This window comes from Ranitomeya imitator, chromosome 1 (genome assembly GCF_032444005.1).
Source record: "Ranitomeya imitator isolate aRanImi1 chromosome 1, aRanImi1.pri, whole genome shotgun sequence".
NCBI classification, from domain to species: Eukaryota; Metazoa; Chordata; class Amphibia; order Anura; family Dendrobatidae; genus Ranitomeya; species Ranitomeya imitator.
This window is the reverse complement of record NC_091282.1, coordinates 559239492-559260172: the sequence shown is the minus strand read 5'-3', so window position 1 is coordinate 559260172 and position 20681 is coordinate 559239492.

The following is a 20681-nucleotide window of genomic DNA, read 5'->3' as shown; positions in this document are numbered from 1 at the left end:
AGCTAATTCCTGAACATCCATGCTAGCACAAGACTCCTCAGCCACCCAGAGAAAAAGAGGGAAGAGAAGACAAAGCAGACTGCAGAAAAAAAATGGCTCAACACCTTTCTTCCCTTCTTCTGAGATGCATTTAACTCATTATTAGCCAGTTGTACTGTTATGATCCGGTGACCTTGGAGCCGCATGAAACTTTCTCTGGAGTAGTTGGTAACTGTACTGACCGCAAATCCTGAACTAACACCGCACCTAGAAGTAGCCGTGGGGTGTGCCTAACAAACCCTAGACACCTCGACACAGCCAGAGGACTAAATACCCCTATAGATGGAAATAGGAATTCTACCTTGCCTCAGAGCAGAACCCCAAAGGATAGGCAGCCCCCCACGAATATTGACTGTGAGTAGGAGAGGAAAGACACACGCAGGCAGAAAACAGGATTTAGCAAAAGAGGCAACTCTAGCTAAATAGGAAAGGATAGGACAGAATACTAAGCGGTCAGTATTAAAACCCTTCCAAAAATATCCACAGCATATAATACAGAAAATTTCAACATCTTACTAAAGACGTGGAATATATATCTGCAACTCCTGAGAATCCTACTAGAATGAGAAAATACTGACACAATCTAAGCTGGACAAGAAAAAACAAATGAATAGCACTGAATTATCAAGCACACAGCATGTGTGCCACAGAAACAAAACCAGACACTTATCTTTGCTGATTTGGCAGCAAGGCAGAAGGAACCAGACAGAGGTCCAACACCTCCCAAAAACCATGGACAACTGGCAAGGACTAATGAATCCTGCACACCTAAATACCCCAGTCAGAACTGCAATCAGCAGATACACCTGACCAGGACTGCAACCCAGGGACAACTGCATTACCACCTACAACCACCGGAGGGAGCCCAAAAGCAGAATTCACAACACAAAGCCCCACCACGTGCTCTTCAGGACTCCTACTCCCAGGAAATCCAACAAAGGTTGTTCAGTGTGCTATTTAGGACTTCTATTCCCAGGAAATCCAACACACCAGCATGTGCTATTCAGGATTCCTACTCCCAGGAAATCCAACACACCAGCATGTGACCTGTCTAGGTGCTAATCAGGACCTCTGTCCAACACCCCAGGCCACCAGGTCCAAAGCCACACCACGTGCTCTTCAGTACTCCTACCCCCTGGAAATCCAACAAACACAGGTTGTTCAGTGTGCTATTCAGGGATCCGGTCCTACTCCCAGGACCTCCCAACACACAGGCTCTCAAGGACCTTCCACTGGAACCACACGGGAACATGTGACCCACACCCTGGTCACATTATATACCCTGTTGTGAATTCTGCTCTTGGGCTCCCTCCGGTGGTTGTTGATGGTAATGCAGTTATTCCTGAGCAGCAGTCTTGGACAGGTGTTTCTGCTAATTGCAATTCTGACTGAGGTATTTAGCTGTTCAGCATTCATTAGTCTGTTATGATGCGGTGGTTTAGGAGCAACATGGAACGAGCTCTGAAGGAAGTGGTATCTGTACTGATCGCAGTACCTAAGCTAAACACCACACTAGAAGTAGCCGTGGGATGTACCTGTCACTCCCTAGACATCTCGACACAGCCTAAGAGCTAACAACCCCTAAAGATAGAAGCAGGAAAACTATCTTGCCTCAGAGAAAATCCCCAAAGGATAGATTAGCCCCCCACAAATAATGACTGTGAGTGGAGAGGAAAAAGACATACACAGAATGAAACCAGAATGAGCACAGGAGGCCAGTCTAGCTAGATAGATAGGACAGGATGGAATACTGTGCGGTCAGTATAAAACACTACAAAAATCCACGCAGAGTTTACTAAAAACTCCACACCTGACTAAAGGTGTGGAGGGTAAATCTGCTTCCCAGAGCTTCCAGCAAGACAGAATTAATTCATACTGATAAGCTGGACAAACAGAAAACACAGAACGGATAAGTCCACAATCTGTGGACAGAAAAGCGCAAGCAAGAACTTAGCTTAGCTGAACTGGTCAGGATAACAGGGAAATCCAAAGAGATGTGAATCCAACCAGAAACCATTTACAAGTGGCACAAGCTGAAGGAAAAGCCAGGCTTAAATAGCCGAGCAGAAATGACGATCAGGTGGAAGCAGCTGAAGACAGCTAACTCCAAGGAGCAACCATACCACTAGAAACCACAAGAGGGAGCCCAAGAGCAGAACTCACAAAAGTGCCACTTACAACCACCGGAGGGAGCCCAAGAGCGGAATTCACAACATTAGTCCTTGCCAGTAGTCAATGTTCCTTTGGAAGTGTTGGTCCTCTGCCTGGCCTCTCCAAATTGCTGCCATCCCAGCAAAGATAATAATCTTTATTTTTTTATATAGCGCTAACATATTCCGCAGCGCTTTACAGGTTGCACATATTATCGTCGCTGTCCCCGTTGGGGCTCACAATCTAAATTCCCTATCAGTATCAGATAAGTGTTTGTTTCATTTTTTTAGACACACGGCTGTGTGTTTATTTTTTGTGCTGATCTTGTTTCTATTTTGATCCTGCTAGACTGTGCCTGATGTTTTTCTCAGTCTAGTTGGATTCGCTGGAGTCGCAGATATACTCTCCACATCTTTAGTTAGGTGGTGGGGTTTTTGAATTTTTCTGCTGTGCATATTTTGTAGTGTTTTATGCTGACCGCATAGTATCCTGTACTATCCTTTTCTATCTAGGTAGAAGTGGCCTCCTTTGCTTATCCCTGTTTTCTGTCTGCGTGTGTCTTTTCCTCTCCAACTCACAGTCATTATTTGTGGGGGGCTACCTATCCTTTGGGGGTCTATTCTGAGGCAAGAGAGTTTTCCTATTTCCATCTTTAGGGATATTTAGTTCTCCGGCTGTGTCGAGGTGTCTAGGTCTGGTTAGGCACACCCCACGGCTACTTCTAGTTGTGGTGATAGGATCAGGGTTTGCGGTCAGTAAAGTTACCACTGCTCCAGCGAAGGTCATTTCATGCTGCTCCAAGGCCACCTGATCATAACAATACCCTTAACCACTCCCCTGGATGGTAGTGTGGGTGTGTGGCTAGTTTGTCCCGCCCATCTCACACAACTAGCCTAGTAAGTCTCCCTTACAACTACACCATAAATATGCACACTCTAGCTGTCACAGGGGTCACTGCATCACAGACAGGCATTCCTGTAGTTGTTATATATAAAAGTTTGAAGATTACACCTTCCGCTCTGCCTGTCACAATAGATTTACAACAGTATTTGTCAGCGTTCTGTTTTGCCTGCAGCAGCAAGTATTTTCCAGGGGCAGCACGAGGAGGAACGGACTCGCCCCCATACACTGCTTAGTCTTCTTCTGCTTATAATGTAGATAATATCTTAATGTTCTTCTGCTTTTTGTTCTGCAGCTTCTTGTTCTTTTGCTTCTCGGTCTTCAGGGTCGTCATCTTTAGGGTCTTGAGCTTGGAACTGTAGCAGGAGGTACAAAAAGGCTGAGGAACTGCCAAGAACCAGCTGACGGTACTGGAACCCGGATGGCTACCCAAAGGTAGAAGAGCCAATGAAACGACTGAGGACCAGCTGACGGTACTGGAACCCGGTTACTAAGCAGGAGGTACCCGTGCCACAAAGCACTACCAAGGACCACCTGACGTTGGTGGAACTCGGATACCTAGAAGGAGGCACCTAAGCCAAAGGCTCTGCCCGGAACCAGCTGACGGTGCTGGAACCAGGATGGGGAGCAGAAGGTACAAGAGCAAAATACACTGCCGAGAACCAGCTGATGGTAATGGAACCCGGATGGCTACCGTAAGGTAGAAGAGCCAATGGCACGACCGAGGACCAGCTGACGGTACTGGAACCCGGTTACTAAGCAGGAGGTACCCATGCCACAAAGCACTATCAAGGACCACCTGACGTTGGTGGAACTCGGATACCCAAAAGGAGACACCTAAGCCAAAGGCTCTGCCCAGAACCAGCTGACTGTGCTGGAAACAGGGGGACCTAGTCAAGATTGTCTTCCCAAGAACCAGCTAACGGTGCTGGAACTCAGATAGGCAGCAGAAGGTCCACAGGAAAAAAAAAATAGCTAGGCCACGAGCCGGCCGCAGTTACCGAAAACTCACAATCCTACAGGGGGAGCTTGTCCTATTGGCACTACTGAACCAGCCTTGATTGCCACTTCCCGCAGCCCACATAGGAAGCACCTAAACTGTAGGCACCATAGAGTCGGCTACCCCGACCGCAACACGACAGGACAACGTTTTGGAGTCTAAGTGACCTTGACACTACCCGGAAAAAGCTGGCGTGCTGGAACCAGGCTGGGCAGGAAGGAGTACCCGTGCCAAAGACACTTCTGAGCAGCAACTAGCGGCGTTGGAGCCCAGGGATTACATGACAAACCGAGTGTAGGCTGAGGCCTAATTGGAGCAAGTTGAAAGGGAACCTTTAACCCCCCCCAGGCGTTAGCAACTGAAAGAGCCACCTTGTGCAGCACTAATGCTACACAAGGAAAAGGTGGCTCTTTTAATTATGCTCCTTGCACACGCTGAACTAAACACTTATAAAATGTGTCCCCTGATACCGTGAAACCATCCCTGAGGTGGGACTTTCCGTCGTAATGAGACGCTGCACAGCCGGCATTCATACCTCTTTGGCGCCGCCTACTCAGCGTTGTTTGAATCTGTCACGGAGCCAGCGCTGTTATGTTAGACCTTGGCCATGCGCAGTTAGCGCTGCCCATCTCGTGACATCATTTGGTGTCAGGCTTACTGTGCCTCTGCGGCCGCGCTGCCCGAGATCCCGCCCCGCAGTGTCTTCTCATTTAGTCACACTGTGGGGCTGGGATTCATGGGCATGCGCAGTGCATATCTTCGCCTCTCACTCTTCTCCATCCGCCTTCTTCAGAGTGTGCGGCGTCAGCTGATCCCTAATCACATGCCACGGCCGTTACGCCGCACCGTCTGAGGAAGGCAGAAGGAGATGAGTGAGAGGCGAAGATATGCACTGCTCATGCCCATGAATCCTAGCCCCGCAGTGTGAATAAATCAGAAGACACTGCGGGGATGGGAATCATGGCCTTGCGCAGTGCATATCTTCGCCTCTCACTCCTCTCCTTCCGCCTTCATCAGACTGTGCGGCGTCAGCTGATCCCTAATAACATGCCACGGCCGTTACGCAGCACAGTCTGAGGAAGGCAGAAGGAGATGAGTGAGTGGCGAAGATATGCACTGCGCATGCCCATGAATCCCAGCCCCGCAGGGTGACTAAATCAGAAGACACTGTGGGGCGGGATCTTGGGCAGCGCGGCCACACAGGCGCAGTCAGCCTGACATCAAATGATGTCAGAAGATGGGCAGCGCTAACTGCACATGCCCAAGGTTAAACATAACAGCGCAGGCTCAGTGACAGATTCAAACAACGCCGAGGAGGCGGCGCCCGGCGTCAAAGGGGTATGAATGCCGGCTGTGCTGCGTCTCATTACGAAGGAAAGTCCCAACTCTGGGACAGTTTCACGGTATCAGGGGAGACATATTTTATAAGTGTTAAGTGCAGCGTCTGCAAGGAGCATAACTAAAAGAGCCACCTGTTCCTGGGTGCAGCATTAGTGCTGCACAAGGTGGCTCGTTCAGTTACAAATGCCTGGCGGGGGGGGGCAGGTTCCCTTTAATTGCTGTTGTAGTGTCAGTGTGGAGGGAGCAGGCAAAATTGCTGGATACACAGCAGGGGAGCAGCTGACGTTACTGAACTCCAATAACTTAGCAGCAAGTGTTGACTGTGCAGCCAGCACTTCCGGGCACCAACTGGCGGTATTGGAGTCCAGGGAATCCAGGAGGAGCAGAGTGTAGGCCAAGGCCTGCACTGGAGGCAGGTTAATGTCTGTTGTTGTGCCAGCGTGGCGGTCGCTGGACACATTGCCGGATACACAGCAGGGGAGCAGCTGGCATTACTGAACCCCACTGACACGTGAGCGAGTGTTTTTCTCTGTGCAGCCAGCACTTCCGGGCACCAACTGGCGGTATTGGAGCCCAGGGAATCCAGGAGGAGCAGAGTGTAGGCCAAGGCCTGCACTGGAGGCAGGTTAATGTCTGTTGTTGTGGCGGTCACTGGACATGTTGCCGGATACACAGCAGGGGAGCAGCTGGCATTATTGAACCCCACTGACACGTGACCGAGTGCTTTTCTCTGTGCAGCCAGCACTTCCGAGCACCAACTGGCGGTATTGGAGGCTGGGAATCCAGGAGGAGCAGAGTGTAGGCCGAGGCCTGCACTGGAGGCGGGTTAATGTCTGTTGTTGTGCCAGCGTGGCGGCCGCTGGACACGTTGCCGGTTACACAACAGGAGAGCAGCTGGCGTTACTGAACCCCACTGACACGTAAGCGAGTGTTTTCTCTGTGCAGCCAGCACTTCCGAGCACCAACTGGCGGTATTGGAGGCCAGGGAATCCAGGAGGAGCAGAGTGTAGGCCAAGGCCTGCACTGGAGGCGGGTTAATGTCTGTTGTTGTGTCAGCGTGGCGGTCACTGGACACGTTGCCGGATACACAGCAGGGGAACAGCTGACATTACTGAACCCCAATAAGGCCGGTTTCACAATAGCGTTTGCATGAGCTGCGGAGGGCTGTGGACTTCCTCCATGAAGCCCCGCCCTCGGCCGCACCTCCGCCGCTAGCTCCACCTACTTCTGCATGCGGCCGGCATGCGGCCTGCGTACCTATCTTTAACATTAGGTATGCAGGTCATGCGGCTCTATGCGGATGCTTCCGTATGCGTCGTTTTGACGATGCGGCGACCAGCACAGAACGCAGCTTGTAGCAATTTTTTTTTCTCCGCATCGTCAAAACGACGCATGTGGAAGCATCCGCATACAGCCGCACGACCTGCGTACCTAATGTTAAAGATAGGTACGCAGGCCGCATGCCGGCCGCATGCAGAAGTAGGCGGAGCTAGCGGCGGAGGTGTGGCCGAGGGCAGGGCTTCACAGAGGAAGTCCGCAGCTAATGCAAACGCTAATGTGAAACTAGCCTAACAGAGGAGCGACTGTTGACTGTGCAGACAGCACTTCTAGGCAACAACTGACGGTGTTGAAGCCCAGGAAAAGCAGGAGGAGCAGACTTTAGTTATTGCCGCACACACAGCAGGGGAGTAGCTGATGTTACTGAACCCCAATAACAGAGAAGCGACTGTTGACTGTGCAGACAGCACTTCCGGGCAACAATTGACGGTGTTGAAGCCCAGGGAAAGCAGTAGGAGCAGCCTTTAGTTATTGCCGCATACACAGCAGCTGGCATTACTGAATCCCAATAACACATGAGCGAGTGTTTGTCTCTGTGCAGACAGCACTTTCGGGCACCAACCAGCAGTGTTAGAGCCCAGGGAATAAAGGAGAAGCAGAGTGTAGGCTGAGGCCTAATTGGAGCAAGGGAACCTTTAACCCCCCCAGGCGTTAGCAACTGAAAGAGCCACCTTGTGCAGCACTAATGCTACACAAGGAAAAGGTGGCTCTTTTAATTATGCTCCTTGCACACGCTGAACTAAACACTTATAAAATGTGTCCCCTGATACCGTGAAACCGTCCCGGAGGTGGGACTTTCCATCGTGATGAGACGCAACACAGCCTGCATTCATACCCCCTTGGCGCCGGGTGCCTCCTCCCCATCGTAGTTTGAATCTGTCACGGAGCCCGCGCTGTTATGTTAAACTTTGGCCATGCGCAGTTAGCGGTGCCTGTCTTCTGACATCATTTGGTGTCAGGCTGACTGCGCCCGTGCGGTCGCGCTGCCCGAGAACCTGCCTCGCAGTGTCTAATGATTTAGTCCCACTGCGGGGCTGGGATTCAAGGGCATGCGCAGTGCATATCTTAGCCTCTCACTCCTATCCATCTGCCTTCTTCAGAGTGTGCGGTGTCACGGCCGTGGCAAGTGATTAGGGATCAGCTGATGCCACACAGTCTGTAGAAGGCGGAGGGAGAAGAGTGACAGGCGAAGATATGCACTGCACATGCCCATGAATCCCTGTCCCACAGTGTGACTAAATCAGAAGACACTGCGGGGCGTCTTTCCCGCTAATCGTGACGCTCTGGTGACCACTCCATGCAAGCAGCACGTTTTGGTGCTAAGGATGGTATGCGACAAGGACGTGCCGTGACGTCATGGTCATGTGACCGCGACATCATCACAGGTCCTGCGCACCTGTGCGAGAAGGACCTGCCAATACGTCACGGTCATGTGACCGCGATGTCAACACAGGTCCTGCGCACCAGCGCGAGAACAACCTTCCATGACGTCACGGTCATGTGACCGCGACGTCATCACAGGGCCTGCGCGAGAAGGACCTGCCATGATGTCACGGTCTATGAGCGCACGGCAGAGCGGGAGAATCTGCCAGCAGCACAGTGGGCTGATGTGGCTCCGTTCTTGAGGGGTGATGCGCTAAAGGCCTACTTTGACCTCAGTTGGGAGGATGCCCAGGACTATTCCAAGCTAAAAGGTGAGATCCTTGCCCGACTGGGGGTTAATACTTATGTGAGAGCTCAACGGGTGTTTTCTTGGACTTTTGTGGAAGCCCAGCCTGCCCGGTCTCAGATTTTTGACTTATTGCAGCTTGTGAAACGGTGGCTCCAACCTGAGACTTTAACCACAAGTCAGATAGTGGAGAGGGTGGTGGTCGACCGACTGGTGAGGGCTCTGCCAGCAGCCATACAGCGTTGGGTGGGTCAAGGAGACCCAGGTACCCTAGACGAGGTTGTAGGTCTGATAGAGCGATAGAAGCCCACCCAGGACTTTATACGGGACACTGCTCCACTTCGGCTGTCACGTAAGGCTCCGCCAGCTCAGGAGTCTGAGAAAAGTCCACGACCCTCCACTGGGACAAAACCAGACCGAGTCCGTGCTGAGGGGTTGTCTCGGAAAGAGAGGGACCACAGACCTGTGTCCCCTAAACTGGCTCCAAGGTTACCTCGTGCCACAGTCATTACGTGTTGGCGGTGCCAAGAACCTGGACATGTGGTTGCTAATTGCCCCCTAACAACGGAACCCATGGACTGCGGGTATACCCGCCGCGTGTCTGTATGCCCAGCCAGTCTGCATTGCCACTACAGACCCTGCCAGTACCGAACCTCAGCTGTGCAGAGTGCTCGTTAACGGGTACCAGACAGATGCTCTCTTGGACTCGGGGAGCTTGGTGACCCTGGTACACGGGTCCCTGGTTGCTGGGGACAGTCCTAATGGACGAAAGGTGGGGGTAGTGTGCATACATGGGGACCTCCGAGAGTACCCGACTGCGGAGGTCACGTTCTCCACTCCATGTGGAGAGATAAAACATGTGGTGGGAGTGGTAAAGACTCTTCCATATGGGACTGTGATGGGTAGAGACTTGCCGTTGTTCTGGTCCCTCTGGGAAACCAGAGTTAACCCTCTCAGGGTAAAAATCATTCCGGGTGCAGAACCCGAAGATCCCGAGTCAGGGACACCTGCCATAGGGGTCGCCACGATAGGGACAGAGTGTAATCCCGATATGTTTCCCCTAGAGGTGTTGGCAGGAGAAGTGGAAGAGAATCCACCAATTCCTGAGCTGGAGGTGTCACCTGGTAAGTTTGGGACTGCCCAGCTCCAGGATCCCACTCTGACCCGGGCAAGGGAAAGAGTAATCGAGGTGAATGGGGTGTCACAACAACCTGGTGCAGAAAAGGAGTTTCCCCGGATGATGATCAACCAGGATTTACTGTACAGGGTTGATAAAATGAGGGATGAGGGATGAGGTAGTGGAACAACTGGTAGTGCCCCAACCTTATCGTCGGGCGGTGCTCGACATGGCTCACGCTCACATGTTGGGGGGGCACTTGGGGGCCAAAAAGACGTTAGAGCACATATTACAGAGGTTTTTTTGGCCTGGTGTCCATGCTGAGGTTACAAAGTACTGTGGCACATGTCCTGAGTGTCAACTAACCTCACCCACCACGAACTACCGGAGTCCATTAGTGCCTCTGCCCATCCTAGAAGTACCGTTTGAGCGGATAGCGATGGATCTGGTGGGACTGATAATAAAATCCGCCTGGGGCCACCAGCACATTTTAGTAGTCGTAGACTACGCTACCCGGTATCCAGAGGCGATACCGCTCCGGCACACTTCGGCTAAACTAATAGCCCGTGAACTGTTTGCCATGTTTTGTCGCCTTGGGCTTCCCAAGGAGATCCTTACAGATCAGGGTACCCCTTTTATGTCTAAAGTGACGAGGGAGCTATGTAAATTGCTCCAAATTAAACAGTTGCGTACGTCAGTGTACCATCCACAAACCGACGGGTTGGTCGAGAGGTTTAACAAGACCCTCAAGGCCATGCTTAAAAAGGTGGTTGCCAAGAATGGGAAGAATTGGGATGTTATTGCCATATTTAAAGTTCGCCATACGCGAGGTACCGCAGGCGTCCACGGGATTCTCCCCATTTGAGCTATTGTATGGCAGGCACCCGAGGGGACTGCTGGATGTAGCCAAAGAGACGTGGGAACAGGAACCCACTCCACATAAGAGTGTCATCGAATATGTGGCAAGTATGCAGGATCGGATTGCTGTTGTGCAACCCATAGTAAAAGAGCATCTGTTCGATGCCCAGGCCGCTCAGAGCCGTACCTATAATAAAAGGGCCACGGTCAGGTCCTTTAAAGAAGGAGACCGGGTGTTGGTACTAGTACCCACCCCAGAGAGTAAACTCATGGCCAAGTGGCAAGGGCCTTATGAGATACGGGGGAAGGTGGGGGAAGTGAATTACAAAGTGTACCAACCCGGGAAAAGAAAACCCGAGCAGTTGTATCATGTCAACTTGCTAAAGGCCTGGAAGGACCGAGAATGTTTGGTCACAGAAGAAACTACGGTCATACAATCGGAGGTTCCTCTGGCACTCGCCAAGGACACAGCCGGCTGTGAGGTAAAAGTCAATGATGCCCTCACAAAACAGCAGCGGCGGGAGGCTCGAGCTTTGGTACAGCAGAATATGGATGTGTTCTCAGAGCTGCCGGGGCGAACCTCAGTGATTCAGCATGATATTGTCACTAAGCCCCAGGTAAAGGTGCGGATGAAACCGTACCGAGTGCCAGAGGCCCGAAGGCAAGCCATCGCGGCCGAGGTAAAGCAAATGCTTCAGTTGGGAGTCATTGAGGAGTCCCGAAGTGAGTGGGCTAGCCCCATTGTTCTAATACCAAAACCAGATGGGTCATTACGCTTCTGTAATGACTTTAGGAAGTTAAATGAAGTGTCAAAATTTGACCTCTATCCCATGCCACGGGTGGACGAGCTAATTGAGAGACTGGGGAAGGCCCAGTACTTCACCACGCTGGATCTCACAAAAGGTTACTGGCAGGTTCCCTTAACAGAGTCAGCGAAGGAAAAGACTGCTTTTATAACCCCAGAGGGTCTCTTTCAATATGTTGTCTTACCTTTTGGGTTACATGGAGCTCCGGCCACATTTCAGAGGCTGATGGACATTGTGTTAGCGCCACATAGAGACTATGCGTCAGCCTATTTGGATGACATAGTCATCTTTAGTACCGACTGGGATACCCATCTGTCCCAGGTACAAGCAGTGCTGGAGTCTCTTAGAGCCGCAGGGTTAACAGCAAACCCAAAGAAATGCGCAATAGGTCTCACGGAAGCCCGGTACTTAGGATATGTGATCGGCCGGGGGGTTATCAAACCTCAAGTGAACAAAATTGAGGCCATTCAAAACTGGCCCAAGCCCTTAAATTCCAAACAAGTGAGGGCATTCCTTGGCATCATTGGGTATTACCGTCGATTTATACCCAATTTTGCTGGTAAATAGGCTTCCCTAACAGACCTGTTAAAAGGGAAGAAAACGGTGATGGTCAAGTGGAATCCTCAAGCAGAGGAAGCGTTCCAGTCTCTGAAGTCGGCATTGTGTGGACAGCCGGTCCTCATCAGCCCCGACTTCAAGAAAACCTTTATTGTGCAAACCGATGCCTCAGAGGTAGGTTTAGGAGCGGTGTTGTCGCAAGAGGTGAACGGGGATGAGCATCCAGTCACCTATTTAAGCAGGAAACTGACCCCGGCAGAGAAAAATTATAGCGTAGTGGAGGAGTGCTTGGCGATCAAATGGGCCTTGGAGTCCCTACGCTACTATTTGCTCGGGCATCAGTTTCGGTTGATAACGGACCATTCACCCCTCGTCTGGATGAGAAATGCAAAGGAAAGGAATGCCCGAGTCACTAGATGGTTCTTGTCCTACAAAATTTCAGCTTCTCTGTGGAACATTGGGCTGGGAAATCACAGGGAAATGCGGATGCCCTGTCACGGGCACCATGTATGCTGACAAATGTTCAACCCCACAAGTCTGAACAGAGAGGGGGGGGGTATGTGAGGCAGTGACCGGTGTCATATGCGAGGGTCGCTATGTATCCCCCAGGATGTGCTTGGAAGCATATCAGATCCGCTGGAGTGCCCTGTGGTCACAGCAGGTTGCCTGTGAGACACAGGGAAGAATAAAAGTGAGTGTGAACTGGGTCAAGTTATTTGTCCCAGAAATTATTCAGGAAAACCCGGTATGGGCTTTTATTTTGAAAAGGACTGCAGGAAGGTAGTGGGGCCGGTCCGTTTCCTCCAGCCCAGATCTTATAGTGGCCCATGGCCATAGAATCTGGAGGAAAGAAAAAAAAACCCTGCAAGAGAGTTTGGGTGTGTCAGTCTGGTCTGGGAGTCAGACCTAGCAGGAGGCTTATGAGGAGCTCCTTTCGTGTGGAGCAACACGGGTCAGGCAGAGCCTAAAAGCCTGACACCCTAGCGTACACAGTGGTGTAATACGTCCACGGCAACGGATTGTGGACTGTCTTTACTTTTCCCGGCTGCATACTGAAGGACTTGTTATATTTTTGGTTTGTGAGTATGCTACAAAATAAACAAGACTTTATTTGAACTTTATATGGGTCACTGCCTATTCACTGCACAGCAAGGACATCGCTGCATCACATAGGATAAATTTGAAAAAATGTGCAGCAGGCTGCACTTATTGCAATAAAGGACAATGGATTCAGCAGTATGAGGCAGTGACATACCCTGAGCTGACCACAATCGGCTGTGGCTGTGGACAGACTACAGAGTGAGCTGCACTCACACACAGAGACCTTACAGACAGCTGTGAACAGCGCTGCAAGGCAAAAGCAAGGTTCTCACACAGCGGTTGCTAAATTAGCCTGGGTAAAGCACAATGAAGCAAATTGCTATCTCAAAACTGGCCCTCAGTCAGAACACAGCATCCTGTCCCTAACTGAATTCACAGCTGAGTGAACCCAAAATGGCGGCGGCGACTTTTATAGGGCATCGTGACATCATTTCAGCAGCCAATCACAGCCATGCCAGTAGTTTACGTGCCTACCATGCAGAACAGGATGTGCCCACACTTCTAATCATTCCTCATTGGCTGAACTAAATAAAACCGGGACTTTGCATTAGACCGGTTTCACACGTCAGTGGCTCCGGTACGTGAGGTGACAGTTTCCTCACGTACTGGAGCCACTGACACACGTACACAGTGAAATCAATGTATCTGTGCAGATGTCATTGATTTTTTGCGGACCGTGTCTCCGTGTGCCAAACACGGAGACATGTCAGTGTTCGTGGGAGCGCACGGATTACACGGACCCATTAAAGTCAAGCCACCATTAATATCTTCTCTGCAGCAGCGTTTGTAGTAGAGAAGATATGAATAATCGTGTTTAAAATAAAGATCCATGTCCCCCCCCCCCCCCCCCCGCTGTTATTAAAATACTCACCCGGCTCCCTCGCTGGCTGGCGCTGCTTCCTGTCCTGGCCGCACCTTCTACTGTATGAGCGGTCACGTGGAGCCGCCCATTACAATCATGAATATGCGGCTCCATCTCTCATAGGGGTGGAGCCGCATATTCATTACTGTAAATGAGCGGCCCACGTGACCGCTCATACAGTAGAAGGTGCATCCAGGACAGGAAGCAGCGCCAGCCAGCGAGGGAGTCGGGTGAGTATTTTAATAACAGCGGGGGGGGGGGGGGGGCGCACAGGGGGTGGGGACTGTTGTGAATTCCGCTCTTGGGCTCCCTCCGGTGGTTGTAAGTGGCACTTTTGTGAGTTCTGCTTCTTGGGCTCCCTCCAGTGGTTTTAAGTGGAATGGCTGCTCCTTGGATTTAGCAGTCTGCAGCTGCTTCCACTGATTGTCTTTCTGCTCGGCTTTTATGCCTGGCTCTTCCCTTCAGCCAGTGCCACTTGTCAATGGTTCCTGGTTGGATTCACATCTCTGCTTGGATTTCCCTGATATCCTGGCCAGTTCAGCAAAGATAAGTCCTTGCTTGCTCTTTTCTGTCCACATGTTGTGGACTTAATTGCTCTGTACATTCTATGTTTTTGTCCAGCTTGTCTGTATGGATTTATTCAGTTAAGCTGGAAGCTCTGGGAAGCAGATTTACCCTCCACACCTTTAGTCAGGTGTGGAGATTTTTGTAAACTCTGTGTGGACTTTTCTAGTTTTTAATACTGACCGCACAGTATTCTGTCCTGTCCTATCTATCTAGCTAGACTGGCCTCCTTTGCTACATCCTGGTTTCATTCTACGTATGTCTTTTCCCTCTCCACTCACAGTCATTATTTGTGGGGGGCTATCTATCCTTTGGGGATTTTCTCTGAGGCAAGATAGCTTTCCTGTTTCTATCTTTAGGGGTAGTTAGTTCTCAGGCTGTGACGAGGTGTCTAGGGAGTGACAGGAACATCCCACGGCTACTTCTAGTGTTGTGTTGAGCTTAGGAACTGCGGTCAGTACAGGTACCACCTCCTTCAGAGCTCGTCCCATGTTGCTCCTAAACCACCAGTTCATAACAGGGGACATGGATCTTTATTTTAAACACGATTATTCATATCTTCTCTACAGCAAATGCTGCTGCAGAGAAGATATGAATGGCGGCAGAACAGGATGTGCCCACACTTCTAATCATTCCTCATTGGCTGAATTAAATAAAACCGGGACTTTGCATTAGGCCGGTTTCACACGTCAGTGGCTTCGGTACGTGAGGTGACAGTTTCCTCACGTACCGGAGCCACTGACACACGTAGACACAGTAAAATCAATGTATCTGTGCAGATGTCATTGATTTTTTGCGGACCGTGTCTCCGTGTGCCAAACACGGAGACATGTCAGTGTTCGTGGGAGCGCACGGATTACACGGACCCATTAAAGTCAAGCCGCCATTAATATCTTCTCTGCAGCAGCGTTTGTAGTAGAGAAGATATGAATAAACGTGTTTAACCCCTTCCCGACCCATGAACCAACGTAGGCATCATGAAAATCGGTGCCAATCCGACCCATGACACCTATGTGGCGTCATGGAAAGATCGCATCCATGCAGATCGGGTGAAAGGGTTAACTCCCATTTCACCCGATCTGCAGGGACAGGGGGAGTGGTAGTTCAGCCCAGGGGGGTGGCTTCACCCCCCCCCCCCCGTGGGTACGATCGCTTTGATTGGCTGTTGAAAGTGAAACTGCCAATCAGAGCGATTTGTAATATTTCACCTATTAAAACTGGTGAAATATTACAATCCAGCCATGGCCGATGCTGCAATATCATCGGCCATGGCTGGAAACACTGATGTGCCCGCCCACCCCACCGATCGCCCCCCCCCCCCAAGCCACCGATCTGTCCGGTACACTGCTCCGGCTCCCCTCCGTCCTGTGCTCTGCTCCCCCCGTGCTCTTGTCCGCTCCCCCCGTGCTCCAATCACCCCCCCAGTGCTCCGATCCAACCCACCTGCACTCCGATCCCCCCCCTCCCGTGCTCCCCCACCCCATCATACTTACCGATCCTCCCGGGGTCCGTCCGTCTTCTTCATGGGCGCCGCCATCTTCCAAAATGGCGGGCGCATGCGCAGTGCGGCCGGCAGATTCGTTCCAAAGTGCATTTTGATCACTGTGATAAAATCACAGTGGTCAAAATAAAAAAAAAAAGGAAAATGAACCCCCCCTTTGTCACTCCCATAGGTAGGGACAATAATAAAATAAAGAATTTTTTTTGTTTTTTCCCCAGTAATGTTAGAATAGGGTTAGGGTTAGGCCGGCGTCACACTTGAGAGTTTTACGGACGTAAGAGCGCAGAAACTACGTCCGTAAAACTCGAATAACATACTGCACAATTATTCTCTATGCCCCTGCTCCTATCTGCCGTATTTTACTGATCAGTATTATACGGCTTTCTACGGCCGTAGAAAATCGCAGCATGCTGCGTTTGTCACCATATTGCGCAAATAAAACGCCAATGAAAGTCTATGGAAGCCCCAAAAATACGGATTACACAAGGACCAGCAGTGTGACTTGCGAGGAATACGGAGCGCTGTTAGAGAGAAAAGCGGGTAATTCTGTGCAGTGTACAGTAAAATCACACTGACAGCTTACAGTAGAATAGGTAGAATAAATGTGTAGACATAGAATAGGTATATATATATGTCATTGAGACACCTATATGTATAAATATTAATATTTCATCCAGCGCGATATAGCAGAAAGCCGGTAATTCAATTACCGGCTTTTGCTTTCTCCTTCCTAAACCCGACATGATAAGAGACATGGTTTACATACAGTAAACCATCTCATATCACCATTTTTTTGCATATAGCCCAGTTCACTATGTAATTTCGCCGGAATTTTCTGGAGAGTTTCAAATATGTACATTTTTGGAAAGGCTATGGTATAAGCAATAAGAAAAACAATGTTTCCATTTGCCCCGAGTCCTAAGTGGCCGCCATCTTGGATTTTACAAAATGGCTGATTTACATCGATTTTTGTTAATATCTCAGCTTGTAAGTAACGTAAAACTTAAATTTTGACAGCTAAACATACATTTTGAGTACTAAGAAATGCAGTGGTATCCAAATAAATACTCTATATACGACTACAAATTGTATCGGTTTATATTTGAACAAATTTTCGAACTCGAAAAGCAGAGAGTTAATGTTTTTAACTTTTGAACAACCAGAGTGTCTTTACATATCGCCACCATCACTGTCATCATCAGTTTCATATTTGGTCTGAGTGTCCTCGTCATTCATACACTCGCTGTCACACTGACAAAGATCGGTACAGGATAAGTTATTTTTTCGGCACGAACACCTTGAAGAAGAACAGTCATGTTTGCATTGACAACTAATCATCTCGATTATTGCTTTTGGAGCTGGAAGAACATCTGTCATGGTTGGTTTCAACTGTCCATCCAACCCTTTGTGATAGCCATTCTTCTCGGGATCCAGCTGAGAATCCTGCAAAGCAATGTTAGCTTGTCCCCACACTCTGGCTTGGATATGGACTCTGAGGACATGTTGTTTTAGAGCTCCGAGTGTAGGAGGTAACCTGTCACTTTCTGCCATATGCTTGCAAAATAGATGCCATCGCAGTTCGGGAATATTCTTAATAAAAATGCCTTTTGGAGAGTAAGCAAAACATACGAAGGTAGCAAGAGTTGACAACATAGTTTTGCTCACTTCTTTTTCAGTCGAAAGCATCTGCAGAGAACTGATTACATCTGGTGTTGCGTTCATGTAAGCTTGCAGCCAGATTGCTTTGCCAATTCGAGAGAACCTTCCAGTTGTGTCAGCACCAGTGAATGCATGGAAGGCTGTCAAAGCCTTTGCTCTGTCTGCCCCTATGACTCTCCTTATTGGCTCTATCTCGATCATCCCAGAGACCATTGAAATCGATGTATTCTTCAGCATGAGGTCATAGTTAGCTATGACCAACACCAGTACATCGGTATCAGGGGAGAAGAAAACCATCCTTGCATCCGGTGGGTTTCGTTGTGTTGCCTAGACAGCTTGGTAGATCAACAGTGTGTCTGCTTCTTCGTGATTGTTGTCGTCGAAAACAAAGTTTTTGTTGCTCCTGGTACACCCTGAAGAACAAGTGATGACCAGTTTTTGTGATGAACTGTTGAACTCTAGAGTCTTTGCAGCAACATAGTTGGTCAGGTCAGCCTTTGTCTTGTCATGTGAAAGGAACCTGTTCATTGGAATATGATTAATGTTTGTTTCATCTCTGACCTGGTACTGAATTGGTGCCTTTCCTTTTCTTCTTTTATCCCTGGTAGCATCCTTGAGAGAATTTTCCCTATACGTATCAAACACAAGGATTATTTCATCGTAATTTTCTGTGAGAGACATAAGCCTGTCATTGAAGCAGTAACTGAGATCTTTGACTGTCACTAGTGTTGCCGGTTTCTTGGCCATCTTTTGCAGAAGAACCATTCCATCTACCAGGGCTATCTTGCGACTTGGATCATCTGATCTTGTGTCCATCCTATCTTCTGGCTGCAGATCTTTCTGTGGAGTTTCTACTATAACCAACTTGTTAAGGAGACTGATCAGTTTCGATTTGTCATGGCATGGTAACATTGTACCATCTGGAGCAAAAAAGGCTCTTGGGGTCAGAGTGAATTCGTAGTTCCCAATGGCCACTTTCTGGTTTATGTCTCTGTTGGACCTTGCCAAAACCATCATTCTTCCATACAAGTCCTTGGTCTCCTTAAGATCAACAGTCTTGTCTCGGAGTTTTACTGTGGTTTTCTTGTTTGCCGACATGAACATCCTGTTGTTCTCCTTCTTTACTGGTGCCCATAGGCTAACATCCCCATTGATTCGCGCCAACATATAGTCTTCATACAGCTTTTGACCTGTCTCATCTGCATTCAGGATCATTTTTACATACTCATCAGGGATGTAGGCATGGGTGATTACATTGTGCAACTTGTCACCTACAACAGCAAATGGGTTGCCATGTTTCAAAATTGCTTCCTTAATCTTGTCAATAACATGATGACACTTCTTGACTGCACTTGGCCCAAGATCGTGATGCTCTCTGGTTTTGTCACGTTCTAAATCAAACTGTCTGGTATATTCTTTGACAACTCGGGAGAGTTCAGGTGTGGCCATGAAGAATCTCTGACGAGCATTGGCATTGTTCGAGATGCCGACTATGCCAGCGTGGATTTTCATCAGCTTGTTCAGATGCTCGCATGCATGGTCCGCCCCAATGGATACAAATGGGACAGCACTTTTCGTGACTGAAATGTTACCCGCTTTCATTTCTTCCCATGTTTGAGGGTGATTTATTTTAAGGTCATGCATGTCCGTGATATACCTTGGCCACAATCGCTTGTATTTCATCCGGTCAAATGCAAAGAAGAGCTTGCTGAGCTGCTCTCCGGCTTGAAGATGAAGCTCAAGGTCTGCATTCCTGGTTGCAGCAACAAATAAAAGGATTGTTTCCACTCGCTGTAGGTAGTTCATCATTGACTTGAACATTGCATTTTTGGATCTCTGTTTCACCCATGTTTGAAAGACTGTGATTATGTCAGCAGTGGTCAAGGCCTCTAGTAGGGTAGTGCTTGCTTGTTTCACTGACTTACTTTTTGTGTTCTTGTTTTCCTCAGAACAGGCAGCTTCAATTCCCTCTGTTGCCATCAAACACACCTGTTTTAGTTCTGGATTATCAATGAAGAACTCGTCCAGCAACAGTTCATACAGAGCAACATATGTATATGTGTGAGCACGAAGAGCACGCTTGTAATGGGTACATTTCAGTATTTGCCTTGTTGTTGCAGACCCATACACATCACCTTCTATCCATGCATCATCAATACCCGAGTTCTCCGTAGAGGTACCCAGAGCGCGCAGGGCAGCCATTACAACATGTAGCTCTCCCAGTCGTGGAACAACGGTGCGTTTCAGATCAGGTCTTGCATCTAGAAGTTGGACAACCTTCTCATACAGAGCCATATCAAATGAAATAACAGTGGGATGATCTTCACCAACAGTCAACTTCCTCAGTTCACTTGCTTGCATGATCACAGTCAGCAAGGTTGACCACTCGTGTGCTAGCTCTGGTAGCAGTGGTAAGGCTCCAACGTTGGTAAATCGCTTGCTTTCGGACAACAGTGAGTTGTATCCTGACCATCCAGGAATTTTGCTCGATGCTTTCTCTAGTTGCTGCATTCTGGATACAGCAGTAGCAACAATCCATCCAAATTGTGAAAGTTGGGAAGAACCTGATATTTCCTTGTTTGTGACAAAGTGTTCTGATCTTTGGGTATGTTGTACTTTTGGCTTGTCACAGTGCAACATATGTACATGGTATGGAGTGACAGATAAAGTGTGGGCATCTGTTATCTTCAAGGGTGGTGCAACTGGTTCTCCAACAGCATCTACTTGCTGATATACAGCAGTAATAGTTCCATGTGTGGTTCCTTTCCCATCAGGGGTATCCTCTGCAAAGTCTGTGTTATCAACTGCAAAGAACACAAAGGTACCCTTCTTCAAGAATGGTGGCACGTAAAGACCTTTTAACTCTCGGGTGTTTTCTACAACAGCATTAGCCAAAGCAGTTTCCATTCGTAGGGTACGGCCATAGGGAACACAAAACCCATGTGAACTAAGAAGATTCATTAATTTCTTATCGCGAGTTGTGTGATGAACAGTCAGAGCTAGCCCCAGGACCTGTGGGTTTTCTCGTGCGTTGGGTTGTCTGAATACTGATGATTCGGTTTTTGGCTTGTAGTTGACCTGGCGTTTTGATTTGAATTCATACATGATGTTCTGACTCATAGTGAGTGCTGCTCGGTCAACAATTTTGGTCCTTCTTTGAGTTTCAAGGCTGTCAATCGGCCCTGTTATGATCCAACGGATAGCGGAATATAATTCT